The sequence below is a fragment of the Panthera leo genome, chromosome D1 (assembly GCF_018350215.1).
Source record: "Panthera leo isolate Ple1 chromosome D1, P.leo_Ple1_pat1.1, whole genome shotgun sequence".
In the NCBI taxonomy this organism is placed as follows: domain Eukaryota; kingdom Metazoa; phylum Chordata; class Mammalia; order Carnivora; family Felidae; genus Panthera; species Panthera leo.
Window position 1 is genome coordinate 15,627,724 of NC_056688.1, and position 20,384 is coordinate 15,648,107.

A 20,384-nucleotide genomic window follows, 5' to 3' on the forward strand; every position below is an offset into this window, starting at 1 on the left:
GGTGGTAGGAATAAAGAAGCAAGGTGCTGGCAATGGGGGGTCGGGGGCTGGGGACAGAGGCCTGCCAGCAACATCGGAGTCCTTCTGTGAACCCCATGGAAGGCAGTGTGAGGGATGGAAAAGTCTGAGGTGGAAAGCCCATATCCGAAGCCCAGTCTTGGGGCCTGGAGTGGCATAAGAGGTGATAATAATAATCATGATGAGTAGCCTAGGAAGTATATATTACCATCAAACCCATTGTAGAGGCAAAGAAACTAAGGTGGAGAAAGAGAGGTCCCCTGGCAGGTGAGAGCTGGATTCCAGGCTTCAACCCAGCTTTGTGGGCTTCCTGCTGGGAGCCCAGAACTCATCCCAGGGGAGGGCCACCTATACTGCGGCTCCCTGGAGGCAGGGGAGGGGCGGGGGGGGCACCTCCCCAGGCAGCTGCCACTCTGTTCTTGCTCCTCCCCCAGCCTCTTGGGCTGAGCTCTGCACGGGGGCCACAACAGAGGGCGCTCCTGTCTCAGGGTGAGCCTTTACCAACCAAGCTCCCCAGCGTCTCTAGCTTCATGCATATTCATACAGTGAACACACAGGGCCTGCCAGCTCACAGCTCACCCCGGAGGGAGAATTTATATTCCCTTGTTGGACAGAAAGCTGTTTACTCAGGAGGGTGATTTTTTTTTTTTAAACAGATTACAGAATTGCACAGCTGATGAGGCTGCATTTGTGCCACACCAAGTACTGTTCTCAGTGGTTTAAATATACTAACTCATTTAATCCTTACAGCGGCTCTAGGGAGTGGCTCTGATTTGGATCATCCCCATCAGACAGATGGAGAAACTGAGGCCAGGGAAGTTAAGTAACTTGCCCAAAGTCCCAGAGCTAGAAAGTAGCAGAGCCTGGATTGGAACCCAAGTAACATGGCTCCAGAGTCCCCTCCTTGAGCCACTCTACTCACCTGCCATTCTGCCTCTCAGTGGTTTTGTGGCCTTGAACAAGCTACTCTACCTCTTGGAGGCTTTGCTTCTGAAATGTAGAACAAGGGTAACGACATGTATCTCAGGAGCCATGAGGATGAGAAGACATCACTTTTGTGTGTCGACAAGTACACTGGTCGGCCCACGCCCTTCCCTTCTGAGAAGGGTATCTCCTTTCGGAGGGGAGAGGGCACCTCCCCCACCCCAACCCTACAGGTCTCCTGGCTAAAAGGAGCAGGTCTGAGACGTCAGTGGTCCCCCAGGGACTGTCACTTGGCGGGAACAAAGGGAGGAAGGGTCAAAGCAGCCAAGCTGTGAAGTTGGGGGGGGGGGTGGCGGGGAAGCCTGTAGGGGAGTCAGTTCACCTGCGGGAACAGAGGAGCAGGGAGAAGGGAGAGGGAGCAGGTCAGGGCTGGGTGTGCTCCAGCCCCCGCAGCTCCCACACCAGGGCTGTGCATCCTGTGGTTTGGCCCCGAACGGGGTACCTGCCTTGTCTAACCTAGCTGGAGTTGGCCTTCCGTTGTTTGCACGGGAAAGAGCTGTCAGGTCAGAGTCGGGTTCCAGGCCGGGCGAACAGAGACTGCTCATTAAGCATCAGCGGCTGACAGTATGACTACTGTCACTCCCCAACTCCTTCCTCAGCTTCCCCTCCATTTTCTTCTACCCTCTCGTGGGAAATGGGGAAGAGAAAGAGAGAACGGAGCCAGGGAAAGGGCCCTGGTCCCTTCCTCTCACTTCCCTCCCTTCCTCCTGCAGCCACCCTCCAACCTCTGAAGGCTCCGGCGTCCTCCTGACCGGTGGGAAAGGGCCCTCGGCCCTCAGAAGACACAGGCAGGCAGAGAGGGGGTCTGGGGAGGCCCCCCAGAGCCACTGCTTTCTCTCGCCCCAAGAAAAACTGCCAGTGTCATCCAGGGCCACAGACAGGCGGCATGGGGGAGAGCGGGTCTCACCGGGGCAGCCGGAGCTGATGACACGTCGGCCACCACAGGGCAGCCCCAACCCAGAGACACAGCAGCATGAGAAACAGAGGGCCCAAGGTAGCAGAAGAGGAAGGAAATCCCAGAGGAAGAGAAACTGAACAGGGGAGGCACCCAAAGGGAAGTTCGAGAGGAGGCTGACAAAGGAAAGACCCGATGAATCAACCAAGCGAGGTTGGCCAAGGGCAGTCCCGGCAGAGACCAAACGTGAGGAAGAGAGACAGAGAGACACAGGTGGCAAAGCTGAAAGGCCGGGACTGCTGTGAGACGAGCCAGTCTGCTCTGCAGAAACACCAAACAAGTCTTCGTGCCACCGTCCTCCCTGTGAGGCCCTCTCTGGGCCTCCACCCTACCCCTGCATGCCCTAGGCTGGGTGCTGAGACTCACAGGCACAGGGTCAAGCACACTCATGCCTCGGGCAGCCCTAATCCCCCTGCCTCTTGGGTTGAAGGGGCGTTGGGACAAGGTACACCAGGACAGAGACTCTTCCACCCTGGACCTCCGAGTGCACCTGCGGCTGCTGTCAAAGAAACGGGGAGCACCCTTCCTGCTCCCGATCCCCACCCACGGGGGGCCGAAGGGGCCGAGGGTGGCGATGGCGATGTTGATAACATCATTTGCAAGACAGCCTGCTTACCAGACGGTTTCACAAGCACCAGCTCAAAGGAGTATCACAACCACGTGTGACGCTGGGGAACCGGCCATTTTACGGACCAGAGGAGGTGAGGCCCGCCGTGACTTGCCCGCGGCCCCGCGGCAAACGGTATCGGCTCCTGAGTCTCTGGGGGGCCGAATGCTGACGGTGCCCTTCCAACTCTTGCTGCCTCCCTGGCCAGTGTGGCAATGCGTGGGGACTAAGGGAGATGAAAATACTGACCCTGACCCCACGCCCCAGCTGGGCTCATTTGATGGGCGTGCTCTCCCCCCAGGCCAGAGGGGAAACACGGGTAAGCATAACGCAAATTAAGTTAGATAGCTGTGTTTAACTTCCGCACGCACGCGTCATGTCACTTTCATCCCTCACAGCGGCCGGCTCAACTCTGCGCTGTCCACTATGACCGATGTCAGGGGAGGGCTGGGACCCCGGAGCCCCCTGGGAGGAGAGGGGAGGCCTGGCCTGTCGGCCATCGCCGAACCCCGGCTCACAGTTCTGCCCCTTCACCCCCAGCTGACGCACCCTCGTGTCCCTCCTCAGCCCCCACCGCCCACAGCAGCTGCCGGGTACCCTGACGTTCTCTGGCCCGCGAACATCAGCGCCTTCATGCCGCAGCCGGACAGTGTCCCACACGACCCGCAGGTGATTCCCGTCCATCAGAGCTTGGGGAAGCCAACAGAACTACCAGCCCAGCCCCCAGCAGCCTTTCAGAGCGGGCTGCCAAGCTGCAGATCCCCCCCCCCCTCCTTTTTTTTCTAGAATGGCTCAGAATTAGATCAGGGTATAGAACTGAAATAAAGACCACCCCTCCTCAAAAACAGATCCACATCCACAACATTGTCCCACGGGAAGATGCTTTAACTTCACCAAATGCTTCTTTTCAAATACTATCCGATCCTAACGGTCGCGTATATTTCAGCCTGCATTCTTAGATCAGATTGCTTTCCAGACCGCTGAGATCGGCCTGCATTTAGGCGGAGCAAAGAAAAGTAAGGTTGGGACGGGGTGTAACTTGGGAGAGAATGGCACTATTCTCCTTCCGGGAATCAAATTAATACGGCTTTATTGATGGCCTGCTTTTGCCTGGGCAACTTAGTCATCACCGAGGGTACGACACACACAGTCACTGCCTCCAGGAGCTTACAGTCTAACAGAATTCACAGGGTCCCCCCTGCCCCCCAGCCTCCACACTGCTGTCGGACCTGACAGCTCTTTCTAGGGCAAACAACATGGTCCCAGCCATGCTCACTCCTGCAATATCTCTACGATCTGGCCTTCTCTCTCTCCCCACTCTCAAAATCAATAAACTTGAAAAAAAATACAATTTATATGAATAAATAAATAAATAAATAATAGAAACTTTTTGGGGAGCCTGGGTGGCTCAGTCAATTGAATGTCTGATTTGATTTCAGCTCAGGTCATGATCCCAGAGTCATGGGATCAAGCCTTGCATTGGGCTCTGCAATGGGTGAGGAGTTTGCTTAAGATTCTCTTTCTCTGTCCCTATCCCCTTCTCATGGTCTCTCTAAATTTTTTTTTTTTTTTAAAAGAAAGAAATGTTTTACTGTGGCGTATAAATACCTCTAAGTCTATCCATTTTCTACCCTTCCAGTATTTTCTCCCATACTTTCAGCTAAGATAGTCGACTCCTGTTTCCTGCTGTTCCCACCGCTTAGAATGCCCTTCCCTAAAGCAAAAAGAATATGAAAACAGAGAGAGACAAATCCTAAGAGACTCTTAAATACAGAGAACAAACTGAGGGTTGCTGGTGGAGTGCTGGGTCGGGGGTGGGGGAGGATGGGCTCCACGGGCAAGGGGCATTAAGGAGGACACTTGCTGGGATGAGCACTGGGTTTTATACATAAGTGATGAATCACTAAATTCTATTCCTGAAAAACATTAATTAAAAAATAATAAGATTTAAAAAAAGAGAGAGAGAGAATGCCCTTCCCTAATGTGCAGCCAAGGTTGAAAAATGCTGTCTTTGTCCAACGACCTCTCCAGCCTACGGACTGAACTGTATGCTTCTTTCCCCCAGACTCAACGTGCACCTGTTGCCTGTCATTGGCACTGATCCGGCACACCGCACTTTCTGTTTCAGGCTCTCTTTAACAAGGCTCTCCTAGCTGAAAAGTCTCTGTGCCACCCCATGACTTGCAAGAAACTGAGGCCGGACAGCCAGCCAGTGAGTGCTAGCTGACAGACGGATGTTTGAAGGAGCACAGCTGTAATCGCCAGGCCCTAGAATTGTGTCGGGGAGGTGGGGGGGGCACCGAAAACCCAGTCCTATCAACAGCAACCGTGATGATTCACACGGATCGCACGTACCCTTGATGTTGATGTGGCATGATGAAAATAGCATTCCGCCTCTGTGATTTTCCTCCCCAAAACCCATAAGCCCGGTCGAGTCATGAGAAAAAAGTCAGACAAATCCGAGGTTGAGGGGTATCCTACCATATGGATGACCAGTCCTCCTCAAAACTGTCAAGGTCATCCAAAAAAAAAGGCAAGTCTGAGAAATTGGCACAGTCCAGAGATGCCTAAGGAGACAAGACAACTGAGTGGAATGTGGTATTCCAGACAGGATCCTGGAACAGAAAAAGAACATTAGGTAAAAACGAAGGACGTCTGAAGAAAGTATGGACTTTAATTAATAGCAATGTATTAGTAGGGCACCTGGGTGGCTCAGTCGGTTGAGTGTCCAACTTCAGCTCAGGTCATGATCTCACAGTTCGTGAGTTGGAGCCCCACGTTGGGCTCTGTGCTGACGGCTCAGAGCCCGGAGCCTGCTTTGGATTCCGTGTCTCCCTCTCTCTCTGCCCCACCCCCACTCACGCTCTGTCTCTCTCTGTCTCCAAAAATGAATAAATGTTAAAAAAATTTTTTTTTTATTTCAGTTAAAAACAAAACAGCCCCCAAGCCCATCCCATCACCTCCCACGTCTGTTCACCCTCCTGGCAAGCAGGGTGCAGCCCTGTGCCCTGTTCATGACGTCTGACGCTCCTGTAACAGAGGCCAGGCTTTTACAGCTCGGAAGCACAGAGCCAAAATCCAGCAAAGGCTTTTAAAGCTGCATTTAAAACAAGTGTTTTGGGTCTAACCAGAGGTCACTGATGGATCTGTGGCCTCCAGAGGAAAATGCAACCTGTTCCCTTGATTTGTTTTTAAATGCCCGTCAAATAAACAGTAAACATCAATTATTCTGTTTAATAACCTAACTTGAAATGACTGGCCCCTTACAAAGTTCCAAAAAGGGGCTGATGAACAGAGAGCACTCTAAGCCTGGGATTAAGGAGACGGCAGAGGGCAGTGACACTGTCACAGGCCCAAGGGGCCTGAGTTACTGAATTCCCTGCACTGCCCCAAGGCAGCTATAAGCATGACAGGGCACCTCGGGCCCAGACCATCATGCTGACACTTCCCAGGGTGGCCCCTTCCTCCTGAATCCCTCTCATTGTCTTGCGGGGCCTCCCCGAGTATCCCCCTCTCTGGGTCTGCCCCCACCCTCCTTCACTCACAGAGCAGGGCGCCCCCACAGCAGAGGGCGGGAGGCTGAGCCCACAGGTCCCTGTGACTCAAAGCTATTTCTCTGGAGCCCAAACCCAATCTAGCCTGGCTGCACAGGGGGAGTGGGAGGGACAAAGGTCCTTTATTATGTAGAGAGGACTTATTATTTCAACCCAGAGGCACCTTTATCTTTAACATGGAGATCCTTTGGGGGAAGAGACACACAGTCAAAGGAAAAAAAGAATGGACCACGCAAAGAAATAAGGCCCTTTCCTTGGAAAGGGATACACAGAGTTCACAAAGCACAAACACAGCCCTGGTTTCTAAAAATTTCCCTGGAAAGACCCCAAGCTGACCCACCAGTGGGGGCCCGGTGCCTCGCTGGCCCCCGTTATCCCTGCCAACTGTGACGATCCTCACGATGCCATCCCAGCCACTGCCCCAAGAGCTCTTCCGGACAGGACAGCCCAGAGACACAGAGCAGGGCTGTGTGGCCGACTCTGGCACAGGCCAGGGACACAAGTTGCCCAGAGTCAGGGAGCAGGACTGTTGCCTGCCGGCTGCAAGCTCAGAGGGCCCAGGCCCCTTCCCCTAGGGGAACTCGATCTTGTTCCAGGGAATCTAGACGGTGGGCGGCATCGCGCAGGGGCCCGGGGCCAGCCCCCCCGCCCCGGGCAGGCTGGGCAGACGTGAATGAGTCAGGCCAGCAATGGGATCACCTCCTCCACATGCCCGCTGACAAAGACCCATTCAAGAGAGGCCAGACAAGCATTCCCAGAGGCAGAAACAGAAACTCAGAGCAGCTGCCAAGGCCAGAGGCCCACAGCACCCTGCCCACGGTCAGACCACAGTACCAGGCAGCTTGGCCAGGCCCCTTGCCCTTCCCCATCCAACAACCCAGCTCCTGGAAAGCACAGCTCTGGCCTGCACGTCCCAGCCTGCAGGGCGCTTTGAATGTACTCACATCGTCTTGTTTCGCAGTGGCAGGGGTGAGGGCATGGGGACAAACCCTGACCCCAGGGAAATCTGCCCTGCCTCCAGATGGCAAGGGTGGGTACACGTGCACGTTCGGAGGGTTTATACAACCTCGTGTGCCTCCACTCCAGGAAGCACACTGTCCCCTCCCTCCTGCCACAAGCCCTCGTTCCCCTGTTCCCGCTGAGCCAAGGCCCCTACCTCTTCCCACGTATGCACTGCCATAACTAGTGTGTGTCTCCTCCATCAGACTATGAACTCCCTGGGGGTGGAGGCACATGCTAGGCATCCTCGGGGCTCCAGCACTCAGCAAAGCAGCCGCTCAGTAAATGTTGATTCCCCACTGCATGGATGTTCCGTAGGATTATCCCTTGTGGTTATGATCCAATCCCAGCTCAGAACAACCCCGGGCACCTGCATAGGCTTCTTCAGGAATTTAAAAACTTTCTCAGCGCCCCTCCCTTCCACTGCCTCATTTCTGCTCTCTGGGGCTGTGTCAAACCCCACTCACCAAAACGCTATGAGTCAGCTTCCCTCCACTGACCTCAGACCTTCGGCACCCTCCAGACCCCGGATGGGGTCGAATTCTTGTTTTCTGGATTCTACCAGGGGAACCGCCCCCGCCGTGACGGCGCATGGGCACCAAGGAACGCACGCCTTAGGGACACGCAGGATGCATTCCTGGGTCTGAGCGACTGGCAGGGAGGCAGTTCTGCAGGACAAGTGGGCTTTCAACACCTCCTGGTGGGCGAGGACTTTCTCCCATATGTTCAGTTCACACATGCTCACTGGACTTTCTCCAGGTGCCCAGCACCATGCCAGGCACCGTGTGGGGGACAGATCCTGCCTTTGAAGAGGTAAGGAAGGTGGAGGGGAGACGGCGGGCCTCGTACTCTAGGCGGAGAGTCAACAGGGCATTCAGGGGGCCCAGGGGGAGAAAAGCACTTCTGTTTACTGGGAATTAGGAAAACCTATTTGCAGGAATGAGCACTGGAGAGGAGCCTCGGAGGCTGATGTAACAACAGCGAGTTACTCCATTCCCATAATAATAATGTCATCACTGTTATTATCGTCATAGCAGCTAATATCTCCTGCTTGCTACATGCCAGGAGCCGTGTGAAGCACCTTACACAGCTCACCTCCGTCATCCCCATGCTTGTGTGACAGATAAGGAAACCGAGGCCTAGAAAGTTAAGAAACCTAGGAGGCATCAGAATCCAGATTTGAACCCAAGTCCGCGCGCCAGCCTCTGTTCGGCAGGCCCGAGGGAGGGCTCGTTCCGGGTAGGACCTGAGCACAGGCAGACAGGAGGAGAACACAAGGCCAGGGATGCCCCACCTGGGGACAATGCCCGGTGCATGGCCACACCCAGGTTACGAGAGCCTCAGTGCTGATGCCCAGGCACCTGTCCTTATTAACAACGGACCACGGAGAGCCACGGGAGGTGTGACGTAGCCGGACTCCATCGGCGGGACCACCGGTCAAGTGGATCCGGGCTGAGAGAACAAGGCAAGGGACCGTCACAACGGTCTGGGTGCCAGACTGCAGCTGGGTGAGGCGAGAAGGGGTGTGGGGACCTGCGAGCACGTGCCCACGGGAGAGGGATGGCAGGTTACGTATGTGTCAAAAAGGGAAAGTGCGTGCACGTGTGAGCCCACGTGCGCATGAGTGCCGGGCCCTTCCGGCTGAAGATGGCTGCAGAGCCTTCCTGATGGGAGGAAAGGACGGGACAAGGCGACTGATCAAGGTGAGCAGGAGGGCTCTGAGAATGAGAAGCTATTCTTTTCACGGCTCTGCTGGGTCCTGAGACGTGGCCTAATGCATCCAAGGGACTCGGCTGACGTTTGTTAAAAGGAGGCCCAAGTCAGATATTCTGAGGGAACAGTCACATTCCCATGGCCCAGCCTGGTCCCCAGGGTCCCAGCCCCCTGCCTGGACTTCGTGCTCTGCCCCCCCAGCCGCTCTGAACATCTGAGTAACAAATGTGTTCCTGTGTGGGATCCAAGCTGACTTCAGACTTCCCCAGGTCAAGGTCTCACCTCCTCCCTCCTCTTCCAGAGCAGAGACGATGCTGACAATTGGTTCCAGACTTTTGTCTCAGCCAGAGAGATTTTGCTTCTCATCAGGCACAGAAAGCCCTGCTCAATTCCCGGGGCCACGGCCACAAGCTGGCCAAAGGCTCTTCCTCTCGGGGATTTCACAGACCCACCAAATGGTGGCCCCGGGTCTCATCCTCTGCAGAGAACACCTCTTTCAACCTTCTACCCAGCCTGTTCTAATCCTGGCAGAACAGGTAGACCAGTGTCCAGGAGGGGCTGGCTCCTACACCCCGAGAGAAGAAAACCCAGTTTCAGTGTCTGGGGCAACTCCCGTTGGACTGGGTGAAAGGGGAGGCTTTCTCCAAAGGAACCAGAGACCGGACCCTCTCTTGCTCAGCTCAGCTCCAACCCTGTATTATGAAATAATGAGCACAATTTGGCACCAGGAGAGAAAAGGGCTCTCAAGATTGTATAATCTACCAAAATTAGAGGAAGAAATGGTTTAGAAATCATGGAATCGAAACCCCTTATTGACAGGTGGAAACAGAGGTCTAAAATTTTGGAGGCTTTCACCTGCCTGAAATCAGTCTAAACTATTTTTGACTTTCACCAGAAGCCCAGTTTGCATCCAAAAGGGTATCTGTGGGATGAATGCACTTGCCCTTGGGCCAAAGCCAGGACTAGAACCTGGGTCTGTGCCTCCAGGCTCATAGCCTTTATGCTTCAGGCTCTCTGCCTCCAGGGACTGTGCCTGTCACGACTGGTTTGCTTCCTCCGGGGCGCTCAAGCACTGGGGCAGAAGCAGGTGGGTGATTTGTTAGACAGTGAGTCCTAGGGGCCGCCTGGCACAGTCTGCCCTCCAGATGGCAGCCAGCTAAGTCCAACAGGGCTGCAGGGCAGGGGAGCATGTGCTCTGGTTTATGGGGGATCCAGGTGGGCTGACTCACCTAAGGCTGCGGGAAGTTTCCAGGGTCTAGGGAACTGCTCCTTCTCCCCCCTCTCCTAGCCACACCCTCCAAGAAAATACAATAGAGCAGGCTCTTGGCTCACTCGGGTACCCGCCTTGGGCACCTGCCCTTTGGGGAGGGATAGCTCAGTCCACCAAGGATTGCCAGCAATAGAGAAAAGAAGGCAAGACATGTGGGATGGGAGTGTGGTGTCACAAATCCTAGCTGAAAAGTCAGAAAGCCTCAGCCACCGCTGGGTGTGTGTGTGTGTGTGTGTGACTTCTGAGCCTCTTTCCTCGTCTTCACGACGTCCTGATTGGATGTTCCCTCAGGGCCCCTTGTGACCCTCAGAAATCTAGGATTCTCTTCTTCCTCACTCTAGTGTCCCTAGTAATTAATACACAGTAGGTACTCAAAACAAGTCACTGAATGAATGAATGAATGAATGAATGAATGAATGAAATGGATACTCCGTCAGTCCAAAGTGCAAGCGGAGGCCGGGAAGGCAATTCTTCCCTCTGCTGTCCACCCAGGTGTTCGCCCTGAACACCACCGAAGCCACGGGTCTTGGAAAAGCCCCAGCAATGCAGGAGCCCTTTGCAAACTGGCTTCCTCTCCCAGATGCACAGATGTGGCCGGAGGGGCCACAGGAAGCGGGGAAACGTGCCTAAAGGAGAGAGGGTGGCCTGGACCCCCAACAGGAGCAGATCGCCGGACGCGTGCCCTCTTACCGCCTGGCTCCTCTCCTTCCAGCCCCTCCTGGCCCTGTCTCCACTCTTGGTCCTCTTCCTGCCCTCCCTGCACCCCTCCCCCCCACTTGCTCCCTCGCTCAGCCCTACCACCCGTCCTCCCTCCTTTGTGGAGGCTCTCAGCCCTCTGCTGGTCCCAGGGCTGCCCGATCCTGTTAGCCAGGAAGACTCCGGGGGGCTGAGATGAGACCGCCAGGGTGGGCCAGGAGCCTCAGGCTTTCTCAGGGTCCGGGCAGGGAGGGCTTTAAATTCTGGTTGTGTGCTCAGCCTCTTGAGGCTAGGACCTAGGGGAGGGGCTCCTCTCTGAGGGAAGCTGGAAGTTGCGAGTGCATTTCTCTCTACCTCCTAACCCGGCGTCCCCAGGGAGATGTTTCCTTCTGGCCTTCCCTGGGCCTTCCCTACACACACTCCCGCACAGAGCCAGATGAGGCAGGAAACTGCCCTCTCTCTTCCAGCTCGAGACTTCTCTCGAAGTACTGTGTGTGTGTGCGTGTGCGTGTTTTCGTTGGTGTGAGAGCACACGCAATGTGGGAGTGGCATTGAGGGTGCTGTGCAGGATAAACTGGGTGTGCATGCGGTGTATCTGCGGGATGAGATACACGTACCTGCAGTGTGTTCGAGTGCGTGGCACGACAGAACGCGTGGTGCGTGTGTGTGAGGGAGTGTGTGCGGGGCGGTATGCACGGATATGCACGGATATGCGTTTGGGGCATTTGGGGCACGTTTGCGGGGTGTAGTGGGGGGCAGCTGGAGCGAGGAAGCCACCGCCTGGGTTCCAGGTGGGAGCTGTCTACCCAGGGTCTCCGAGCCAGTGAAGCCAGGGATAACCAGTCTCTAGGCAACCATGTTGGGGGGGGAGGGGACGCGATATGGAGGTGAGGAATGGGCAGGAAAAGGAGGGAGGCTGAGAATTGAAGAGGGGTTTCCATGGCAACTGCCAGGGAGGTCACGTGCGAAAGGCTAAGTTGCGGAAACAGATACACACATCCACGCATCCACAATATGAGGGCGGTAGGCCCCCGGGGCGGGGGTCCTTCAGTAGAAGACGGGAGCTGGGCACTGACCCATCTCCGAACCTGGAAATCCGGGCCCAGCCGGAGGGCCCAACGCCAAGGAGACAAAGGAAGTGGAGGAAGAAAGAGGCCACAGCCCCCCCCCCCGCCCCCCCATGTGTGGGGTTTGGCAGCAGGGGCCTGACCGGGCCCAGTTCTCCAGCACCGCCGCTCCCTGCGCCCACCCTCGGGTGCTTTCCCGACCAGCCACCACTTGTAAGAGCCAGAAGCAAGCGCCAGGAGCCAGAGCCCCCTTCCAACTGTCCACGGAAGCCCAGCAAGACACAATGGGGGAGGCTCAGCCAGGGCCGGCCCTGCTGGGGAAAGGGGCTGGGCGAGCGGAAAGGAGAGAACCCGGGATCGGGGAGGCCCCCTGGAAGAAAACAGGACTGGATAAACAAGAAGGAGGGAAAACAACTGATGCAGACATTCTCATGAATCCACGCTGGGAACCCCAGCCCTTCTTTACCTCCCCACCCCCCCCGCCGCCCCCCAGCCCCTTGCCCACCGTCCTGCCCCAGCCCCCACGCCACCCGAGCACCAAACCAGCCGTCCCATTTTGCATGGCTGCGTGTGTCTACACTCGCCTCCAGCCACGTCCCCGTCTTCACATGCCCACGCTCCACTCAAGTGTCCACGGCCGCCCAGTAACAAAGGGGAGGCTCCCGCTAGATCGGGGTGGGAGCTGCCCCTTCCCCTTCTCCAAAACACCGTAGCCCCACGCCCCGGGCAGAGGCGAGGGCGCTGCCGTCACCGGCTTCACCCGCACCGCCTGGCGGGTCTCCCCCGCGAGAGGCCACGCTCCCCTTCCGACGCCCACCCACCACCCCCCCACCCCGGGTTTACAGCCCCCAGCGCGTTCCCGCCGCCCGGGCTGCCGGGGGCCCTCGGGGGCCGCTCACACCCACCGAAACAAACAAAACGCGGCAGCTCCCGGCGCCGCCGCGATCGGTCCCCACCCCGGCCTCCTGCCGTCCTCGGAAGAAGCGCCCAACTTTGCCTCCCGCCGCCGCCGCTTACCTGCACAGCGCGGGCCCCTCGGAGACAATCCCCGGAGGACGCACGGAGTCCGAGGAGCTGGGAGTGGCGGGGCTGGGGGCAGGGCGGTGGGAGAGGCTCTCGCGTGTTTCCCGCCTCCCCTCCTGCGCAGGGCTGGGGCGGGCGGGAGCGGCGCGGCCGGCGCGGGTGGGAGAGGGGGGCGGGGCTCGGCCGGGCCGGGCTCCGGGAAGGGCCGCCGCGGTGTCACCGGGGAGCGTGGCGCGTCCGGGGTGAGGGAGGGCGCCTCTCGGGGGGCGGGGTGGGGTGGGGGGGGCAGGCCCCGCTCCAGAAGCAACAGGAGACGGCCGCCGAGGGGGCGGGCCCGCGCCCGGGATCTGCCGCCAGCTGCTGCTTTTTGGTTTTCCTCCGGGGACGGTGGGAAGGCAGCGAGACAAACACAATGACAGAGCTAGTGTCTCTCCGAAATAGTAAACCGAGGGGAACGGGGAAATAACCCAGCACCAGACACAGCAACCCACGTTAATTGGGAGCCTTGGCAATTAGGGGGAATGTGTACCGAAAGCATGAATGGCTGTGTCGTAGGCGCCTGAGCCCGCCCTGGTTGTAGCTGTCATTTTCAGCTGGAGCCAGGTGGGGGGCGCTCACCAGAGTGACAGGTGTGCTGCCTAGAACCTCCTCTTCAGGGCCCCTCATCCTGGTCCTGCCAGGTCGCAGGACTGCCCCCCCCCCCCAACCCAGTCCTCAGGGTCCAAATTTAAGATGACATCTGAATTTCAAGATGTAAATCCTGGCTCTGCGACTCTCCCCGGGAGGTAGCCTTGAGCAAATCGCTAAAGGAAGCTCCTGAGCCTCAGTTTCCTCACAGATGATGATGGCTGGGTTACACTCACCTCCTGAGAGGCTTAGCCCAGGAGCTCAGAGTGAGTGCTCAATAGTCCTGTACAAAGGCCCTGAGGCAGAAGGAGCAAGCTGCTCACTCCTCAGGGCTGTGAGCAGCAGGGCTTATAAGAGGGGACCAAGTCAGGCAGGGGCAGAAACTAGAAACACACAGTAAAGGCTGGCTGGCCACACAGTCGTAGCCAGGAAGTCACGTTGCCTGCCATGAGGCTGTCAGGGTGAGAGGGGTTTCCTGAGAGAGACTGGTTGTCCACACCTAGGCAGGACCACAGAGACTTTCTTACAGACCCTGGGACAGAGGGATACGGCCAGGAAGAGACCCAGCCCCACCTCCAACACCCCCAGCTCCCAGCCTCAGTATTTTCATCTGCAAAATGAAGGAGACTAGCTAATTTTTAACAAATGAGAAGTTCTCAAAATCCCAAGGCAGGACATACTCAAGAATTCAAAAAGGCTCTGCACAGATGTGGACACCATCAAGGATTACTGAGAACAAGTGGGTAGCCCCCCCTAAGGGAGACCGGCAGGGGGACAGCTCCGACCCGTCGAGCACAGGACCTTGGACAAAACGGACATGGTTCTGGGACAGTCCCCAAGTTCTGTGGGTGCCTCCAAAAGCTAAAACTCTAAGGCTGGCTCCGATCCTGCGAATCCACGGGTCTTGACGGGGACCAAGTAACCTTTCTGTCCCTGTCTTTTCCTCTACAAGTGAGAACTTGGTGACAGCTGTCCTCCATTGTCTTCTGCTTTCAGTGGGGGGGAGAGACGAAACCACTCGTCTCTCGTGTCCTTGGGCACGTGTCCTTGGTAGGTTCGTGTCCTTGGGCAAGTGGACTCATCCTTCCCAGATGCCCTTAAGTGCTGCCTTTGGGCCATTTCTCTGCGCTGCTTTTTCAAAGTCCCTACTGCTGGAGACACATCAAACCCAGGGCTTGGCACACCTGTTGGGGAAAAAGGAACCCCAAAGCCAGGTCACCTGGAGTACCAGCCCCTTTTCTGCCAGAGAATTCCAAGGTGTTTGGCCACACGACTTCCTGGGGACACCTGCCGCCACGGCTGCCTGGCAAAAGGCTGCAGAGGGAGAACAGGACCTCCAATCACTGGAGGAAGGGCCACGGCTTGCCTCTCAAACGGTGCTTCTTCACAGTCCCTCCAGGACCACTGAGGAAGAAGTGTGGGGCGGCGTAGCTATGATCCCGCTCAAGCTTGTTCTAGGAAGGGTAGCATCTCCCTCCAGGGGGAGAAAAGAGGCATCCAGCCCCTATGAAATGTGGGCGTGAGTCAGAAAGGGTCACCAGCTGTGCTGTTCTTCCAGCGCATTTATTGATGTGAGGAACCACTCTGCCCTGGGCCAAGATCCAGGATCCAACAGTAAAAGGAAAGTCAGGGTCCCTCATGGCTAATGGGTGAGATGGATATTTATCAACTAGTCCTACAAATAAGTGTGCAAGTAAAACCTGGTCCAGAGCCCTGAGGATGTAGCATTTGAAAAGCAAGCCAAAGGGTCAGGTGGTGTTAAAAGAGAGGAGGTGAAGGAGCCAGGAATTGGAAGGACAGACAGAGTGGGAAAAGATTCTGACATACCAACAGAAGCAACATGTGCAAAGGCCCTGAGGCAGAAGGAGCACGGCACGGAAGGAGGCACGGTGGCCCTGGAGCAGGGGTGACGGGTCACAGAAGGAGACAGATGCCAGATCAGGCAGGCCTGGTAGTTCCTGGGCAAATCCAGCTTTTATCCTCAGGAAACTGGGAAGCCACTGAAGGGCGGTAGGAAACCCAAGCGAGAACTGGGGAATGGGTAGCTTAGGATGTAGGGGCCCCCCCTCAATGAGGAGCCAGGTGCTGTGAGGAGAGCGGTGCCCGTGTAAGGCTGAGACACGGGCCTGGCCCCCAAATGAAGAGAACCCTGTTTCTCTAAAGGCGCTGGAAGCAAAAGGAGAGAGCCGGGCAGGGGTGCACGGCCATGGTGGAAGTAGGACAAGAAAGGACAGAAACCGTTTCTAAAACGCTCCCCGGGCCTCCAGAATCGGAGGCAAAAATAGCTCTTCAGCGTGTCGGCACCAGGGCCACGCCGCCACTGACCGGAAGTGGAGGGCCAGCAGGGAAAATGAAAGCGGCAAGACCAGGAGTCTCGGGGAGAGATGCCCCACCTCTCCTAGCAGGTACCCCTCCAAAGTGGCTTTTGAGGTACCGTTTCATCCTGGGGTGCAGGCTGTAGGCTCAGAGCCCCTCCACCAAGTGCTACTTTGGATCCTTTCACGCTCACTTTGTACCTTATTGTTTAATGTTTATTTATGTTCTGAGACAGAGACAGAGCATGAGCAGGGGAACTCCTTGGGGTCAGCCCGGCTCTCGCTCCATCTGAGACCCCCGTGTCTTGCCTGGTGACCCAACCAGCCAACCTCTCCAGATTCATTTTGAACACTTTCTTCCCCCACTCTCCCAGCGATCTCACAGCCTAACCCAAGCCTGCAGATCTGCCCCCCCCCCGCCTCCCCCCGCCCCCCCGCCACGCACTGGTACCCCGGGGGCCTGCACCACACGTGTGCCCTGCCATTGTTTTGTCCTCTCTTCGCAAGGTGACGGGACGGGACGGAGTAGCGGTGTTGTTGAGGCCACAGGTAGAGGAGAGGTGAGCAGTGAGCCTCACAGGGTTCCCAGGCCAGGCCGTCTGCAGAGTTAGAGCAGGAGACCCTGGCACTGACTTTGGGGGTTGAAAAGCAGGACTTCTCTGCCGATGTGTGGAGCCACAGGGACTGGGGAGGATGTCAGACACGGCAGGTTCCCCAGACCAGATCGTCGCCTTTTTCTAACCGAGGTGCCTGTGCTCTGTGTAAACTACTCATTTTCCAGACTCTCTAGGGGTGTCCATGTGACCCAGTTCTGGCCCAGGAGATAGCAACAGAATTATATTTAGTAAGAATTCTAAGAAAGACATGTGACTTTCGCCCCTGGGCCCTTTTCTTCTCCCTCTTCCTCCTCCTCCTCCCCCTCCCTTTCCACCTCCTCTTTCCCCTTTCCCCCCTCCTCTCCTCCCTCCTGCTTCTCTACCTCTTCCTCCTCACCCTCTTTTGTCAGAAACCTGGGCGTGATGCCTGGAGGTAAAGCAGCCATCCTGCCCTCCAGAGTTGCTGTCACCTGAGAAAATTCAGCTCCCATTACAGAAGATGGACCGTAGCTGGTTTTCTGTTGCACGCAGCCAACACGGTCCCAACTTGTCCAAATAGGATGGAACAGCTGGGGGGGGAGACAGCCTGGCATCATGGGAAAGCAGAAATTGAGCCCGAGCGAAACTTCCCCCCCCCCCCGCAGGATCTCTACCTGTCAATCCCAGCCCCACTCACACACGCGTGACACATGCTAGCACGTCCAAAGAGAAACAGACACCAGCCCCTCTCTTCCTGGAGTCGGTCCCCCATTTTCCCCTCCCTTAGCTACCTGTACCTCAGGATCTTGATTTTTGAGAAAGGGAAGAAAGCAGAGGCAGGCAGAGTGGGGGAAGTCTGAAACAAAATTTCTCCCTGTCTTCCCACAGGAAAACTATAACATATGTCAGGAAACAAGGCATGCCAAAGCATGCAAGAGATTTGTTTCTAAGTGAAAAATCCACCCCAGTCCCATTAGTCTGGAGAACTAATTCTGCCTGATTAACTTAAACTTGTCTTGTAAGTGTGAAGTGTCGCCTCGAGGTGCCAATCTCTAATTATGAGCACGCCTCTTCCAGAGCCGCTGGCTCGCTCGTTATCCAAACGGGGCACATGACCACTCCTCCCCCCAGCCTTTCCACTCTGCAAATATGCACCCATTTGTCTCTTCCCAGCGAACGCAAATGGGAGAAAATGAGTGATGTTGCCCTTTGGAGATAATGACGTTGGAGATTCAATACATAATGGCTCCCTAGACAAGACCAGAATAGATTCCGGTTTCTGCTTTCCCCTGTGCACAGAGAAGCTGACAGCCTTTTAGCATAAGCAGGCGTCTGAACTCCCCACCCCTCCCTGAGTGCCTGGAGCCAACGTTTGCGGGGCGAGGCACCTGTTTATCATCACATACTTTCTTCCAACCCCCCCCCCCATCCAGGCTCAGAACAGAGGCCAGAAAGAACCACAGGGACACAGCAGGCGCCTCCATTCAGTCTTTAGACCAGCCCCGCAATCAGACGATCCCCCACGAGCCCAGTCACGTTTCCAGGCTGGAAAGCCTTGAATCCGCTTTTTCTCTGTTGCATCCTCCCCACCCAGCCCCTCCCCAGAGCCCAAGCGAGAGTTGAGGGAAGCAATAAAATGTTTTGGGGCTGGCTGGTTTGCTGAACTTTATAGGGAAATCATGCAAGGCCTGCAGATTAACTGCCACGAGAGGAGAACAACTTCCCTGCAGGGCGAACTCGGGGCCTGAGGATAAAACCTCATTTCTCCCAAGGAGCAGACGGCACCAGCCCGAGGCCCGGCATCCCGGGGCTGTGGCTGGCCTGTCGCGGGAAGGGGGTTCATTTCGGATGACAAGAGGGACGCCGAGCAGGTCAGCAGACCGCTTGCCTCTCTCGTCGGTTTCTAACAGACTCTTGGGTCCACTGGCTTCTCCATCTCTCTCAACCCTCCTTCCATTCCGTTCTCTCTTTGATGATGTCGTTCATGTAATTGCCTCCCAGACCAAAAGCATATTTGATGCCCACCGTTTAAAGCATTTTCTCTATTGATTTTCACTTTTCAGGTCTCGGATGGAACCTAAGATGTGGCTGACGGGAGGGGATGGGCCTACAACTCTCACCATTCTGGCCATTTATCCTAATATTAAACATTTATAGAGCCCTGGAATGCAACTCCTTCCTGGCACAGTGTTTAAAAGAGAGTGTGCAATTGTCTTCCTAAGTTTAACTCAGAAACTTCAGCTTCCGAATCGGGAGGAGGAACACAATGATTTTGACCCAGGGAATCACCTAAGCTGGGTACCGTTGGACGGTGAGTAATCTGAAGACAGGAAGGGTGTCTAGTTGATGTTTTCTGTTTGTTTATTTTGTCTTTTGGGGGGAGTTGTTGGTTTTATATTTTATGTTTTTAACACCCATTCCCTGACACCTGCCAATATAATTGGTGGATGATCAGTATTTACTGATGCAAAAGATTAGAGTGATACTGACAAGGGGCTTCTGGGCGGCTCAGTCTGTCGAGCGTCCGACTCCAGCTCAGGTCATGATCTCACTGGTTCATGAGTTCGAGCCCCGCGTCAGGTTCTGTGCCGACAGCTCGGAGCCTGGAGCCTGCTTCGGATTCTGTGTCTCTCTCTCTCTCTCTCTCTCTGCCCCTCCCCTGCTCCCACACTCTCTCTCTCAAAAATAAATTAAAATTTTTAAAAATTTTTAAAGAAAAAGAGCTGTAACTTCTGCCGTAGGTGTTTGGAACACCACCTCTTGGAAGCCAGCGCCTTAGAAGAAGTCAGACTACCCTGCTGGAAAGAGATGGAGAGAGACCACATGGAGAAAGGCCTGAGGTCACCTTGGACGTTCCCATCCCAGCCGAGGGCCACCCGCTGAGCGACCCTGACCACCAGTCACTCAGCTGGGCCCTGCCCGAATTCCTGTTCCTCAGATCTTGAGTAAATAAAATGGTTCTTGTTTTTTTAAACCATTACTTTGGGAGCATTTTGTTTTGCAGCAATAGACGACTCAGGCAAGGTGATTAGGCCCCACCCCAGGCCCATGAATCTGATTCTCCAAGAACGGGGCCTGGGCCTCAGCTTTTTAACAGAACCTGCCTGGGACCGGGAAAGAGCTGAATAACCATGAACTGCTTCATACGTGGCTTGCAGACTCAGTGGGTCTGAAGTCCTGGAGTGCACAGGAGCCCGGAGCAGGGACACACACAGCGAGAGAGACAAGGCCACGTCTTGGAAGAAACAGGGCACGAGAGAGTTCTGCGTGCAGAGCTCTGAACAGAGTCACAGCATGGATATCTGAGCTGGATGAGACCTATCTCCCAGGATTTCCATGTCATAACTGAGGAGTGAGAAAAACATACACTTTCTTAAGCTCATGGTAAATACTTAAATGTTAACTAAGCCATGTACTTGTGAATACCTATTATTAATGTCCCAATTAATCCAGGGTAAGAGAAAAGATTAGAATAAGAGGTGGAACTAATCTACTGCCTTCCTGGAAGAGTTGACCTTTGAAGGAAGAGGATGGAGGTTTGGGGTAGAAGAGTGAGCCCAGGCACAGAGGTTGGAATGAGATTGTGGCAAATACAGCGTGAGCTACTTGGCAGGTTTAGAAAGGCCTGCTTGGGGGGGAGGGGGGCGCCTGGGTGGCTCAGTCAGTTGGGCGTCTGACTTTAGCTCAGGTCACGATCTCGCAGTTCGTGAGTTCGAGCCCCGCGTCGGGCTCTGTGTTGACGGCTCCGAGCTGAAGTCTGCTTCGGATTCTGTGTCTCCCTCTCTCTCTCTGCTCCTCCCCCACTCATGCTCTGTCTTTCTCTGTCTCAAAAATAAATTTAAAAAACATTAAAACATTTTTTAAACAAAAAGAAAGTAAGTAAGAAAGAAAGAAAGGCCTGCTGGGAGGGAATAGGGAATTAGAAGATTCCATCCAAGGTCAGTTTTCTTATCTGCTTCCTCCACCAGCCGAAGAGAGACA

General features: G+C 55.5%; 1 protein-coding gene across 2 annotated transcripts in view; it reads right to left on the bottom strand.

Moving 5' to 3' along the window:
- Nucleotides 1–13,037, bottom strand: part of FXYD6 (FXYD domain containing ion transport regulator 6) — a 30,398-nt gene extending 17,361 nt beyond the window's left edge. Inside the window, exon 1 of one of the 2 annotated variants that reach the window (XM_042904653.1) lies at nt 12,881–13,037. The gene's annotated coding sequence lies outside the window, so the exon portion shown is untranslated. The remainder of the gene's footprint in view (nt 1–12,880) is intronic. The other variant, XM_042904652.1, reaches the window with a different exon arrangement.
- Between the last annotated feature and the right edge of the window lie 7,347 nt (nt 13,038–20,384).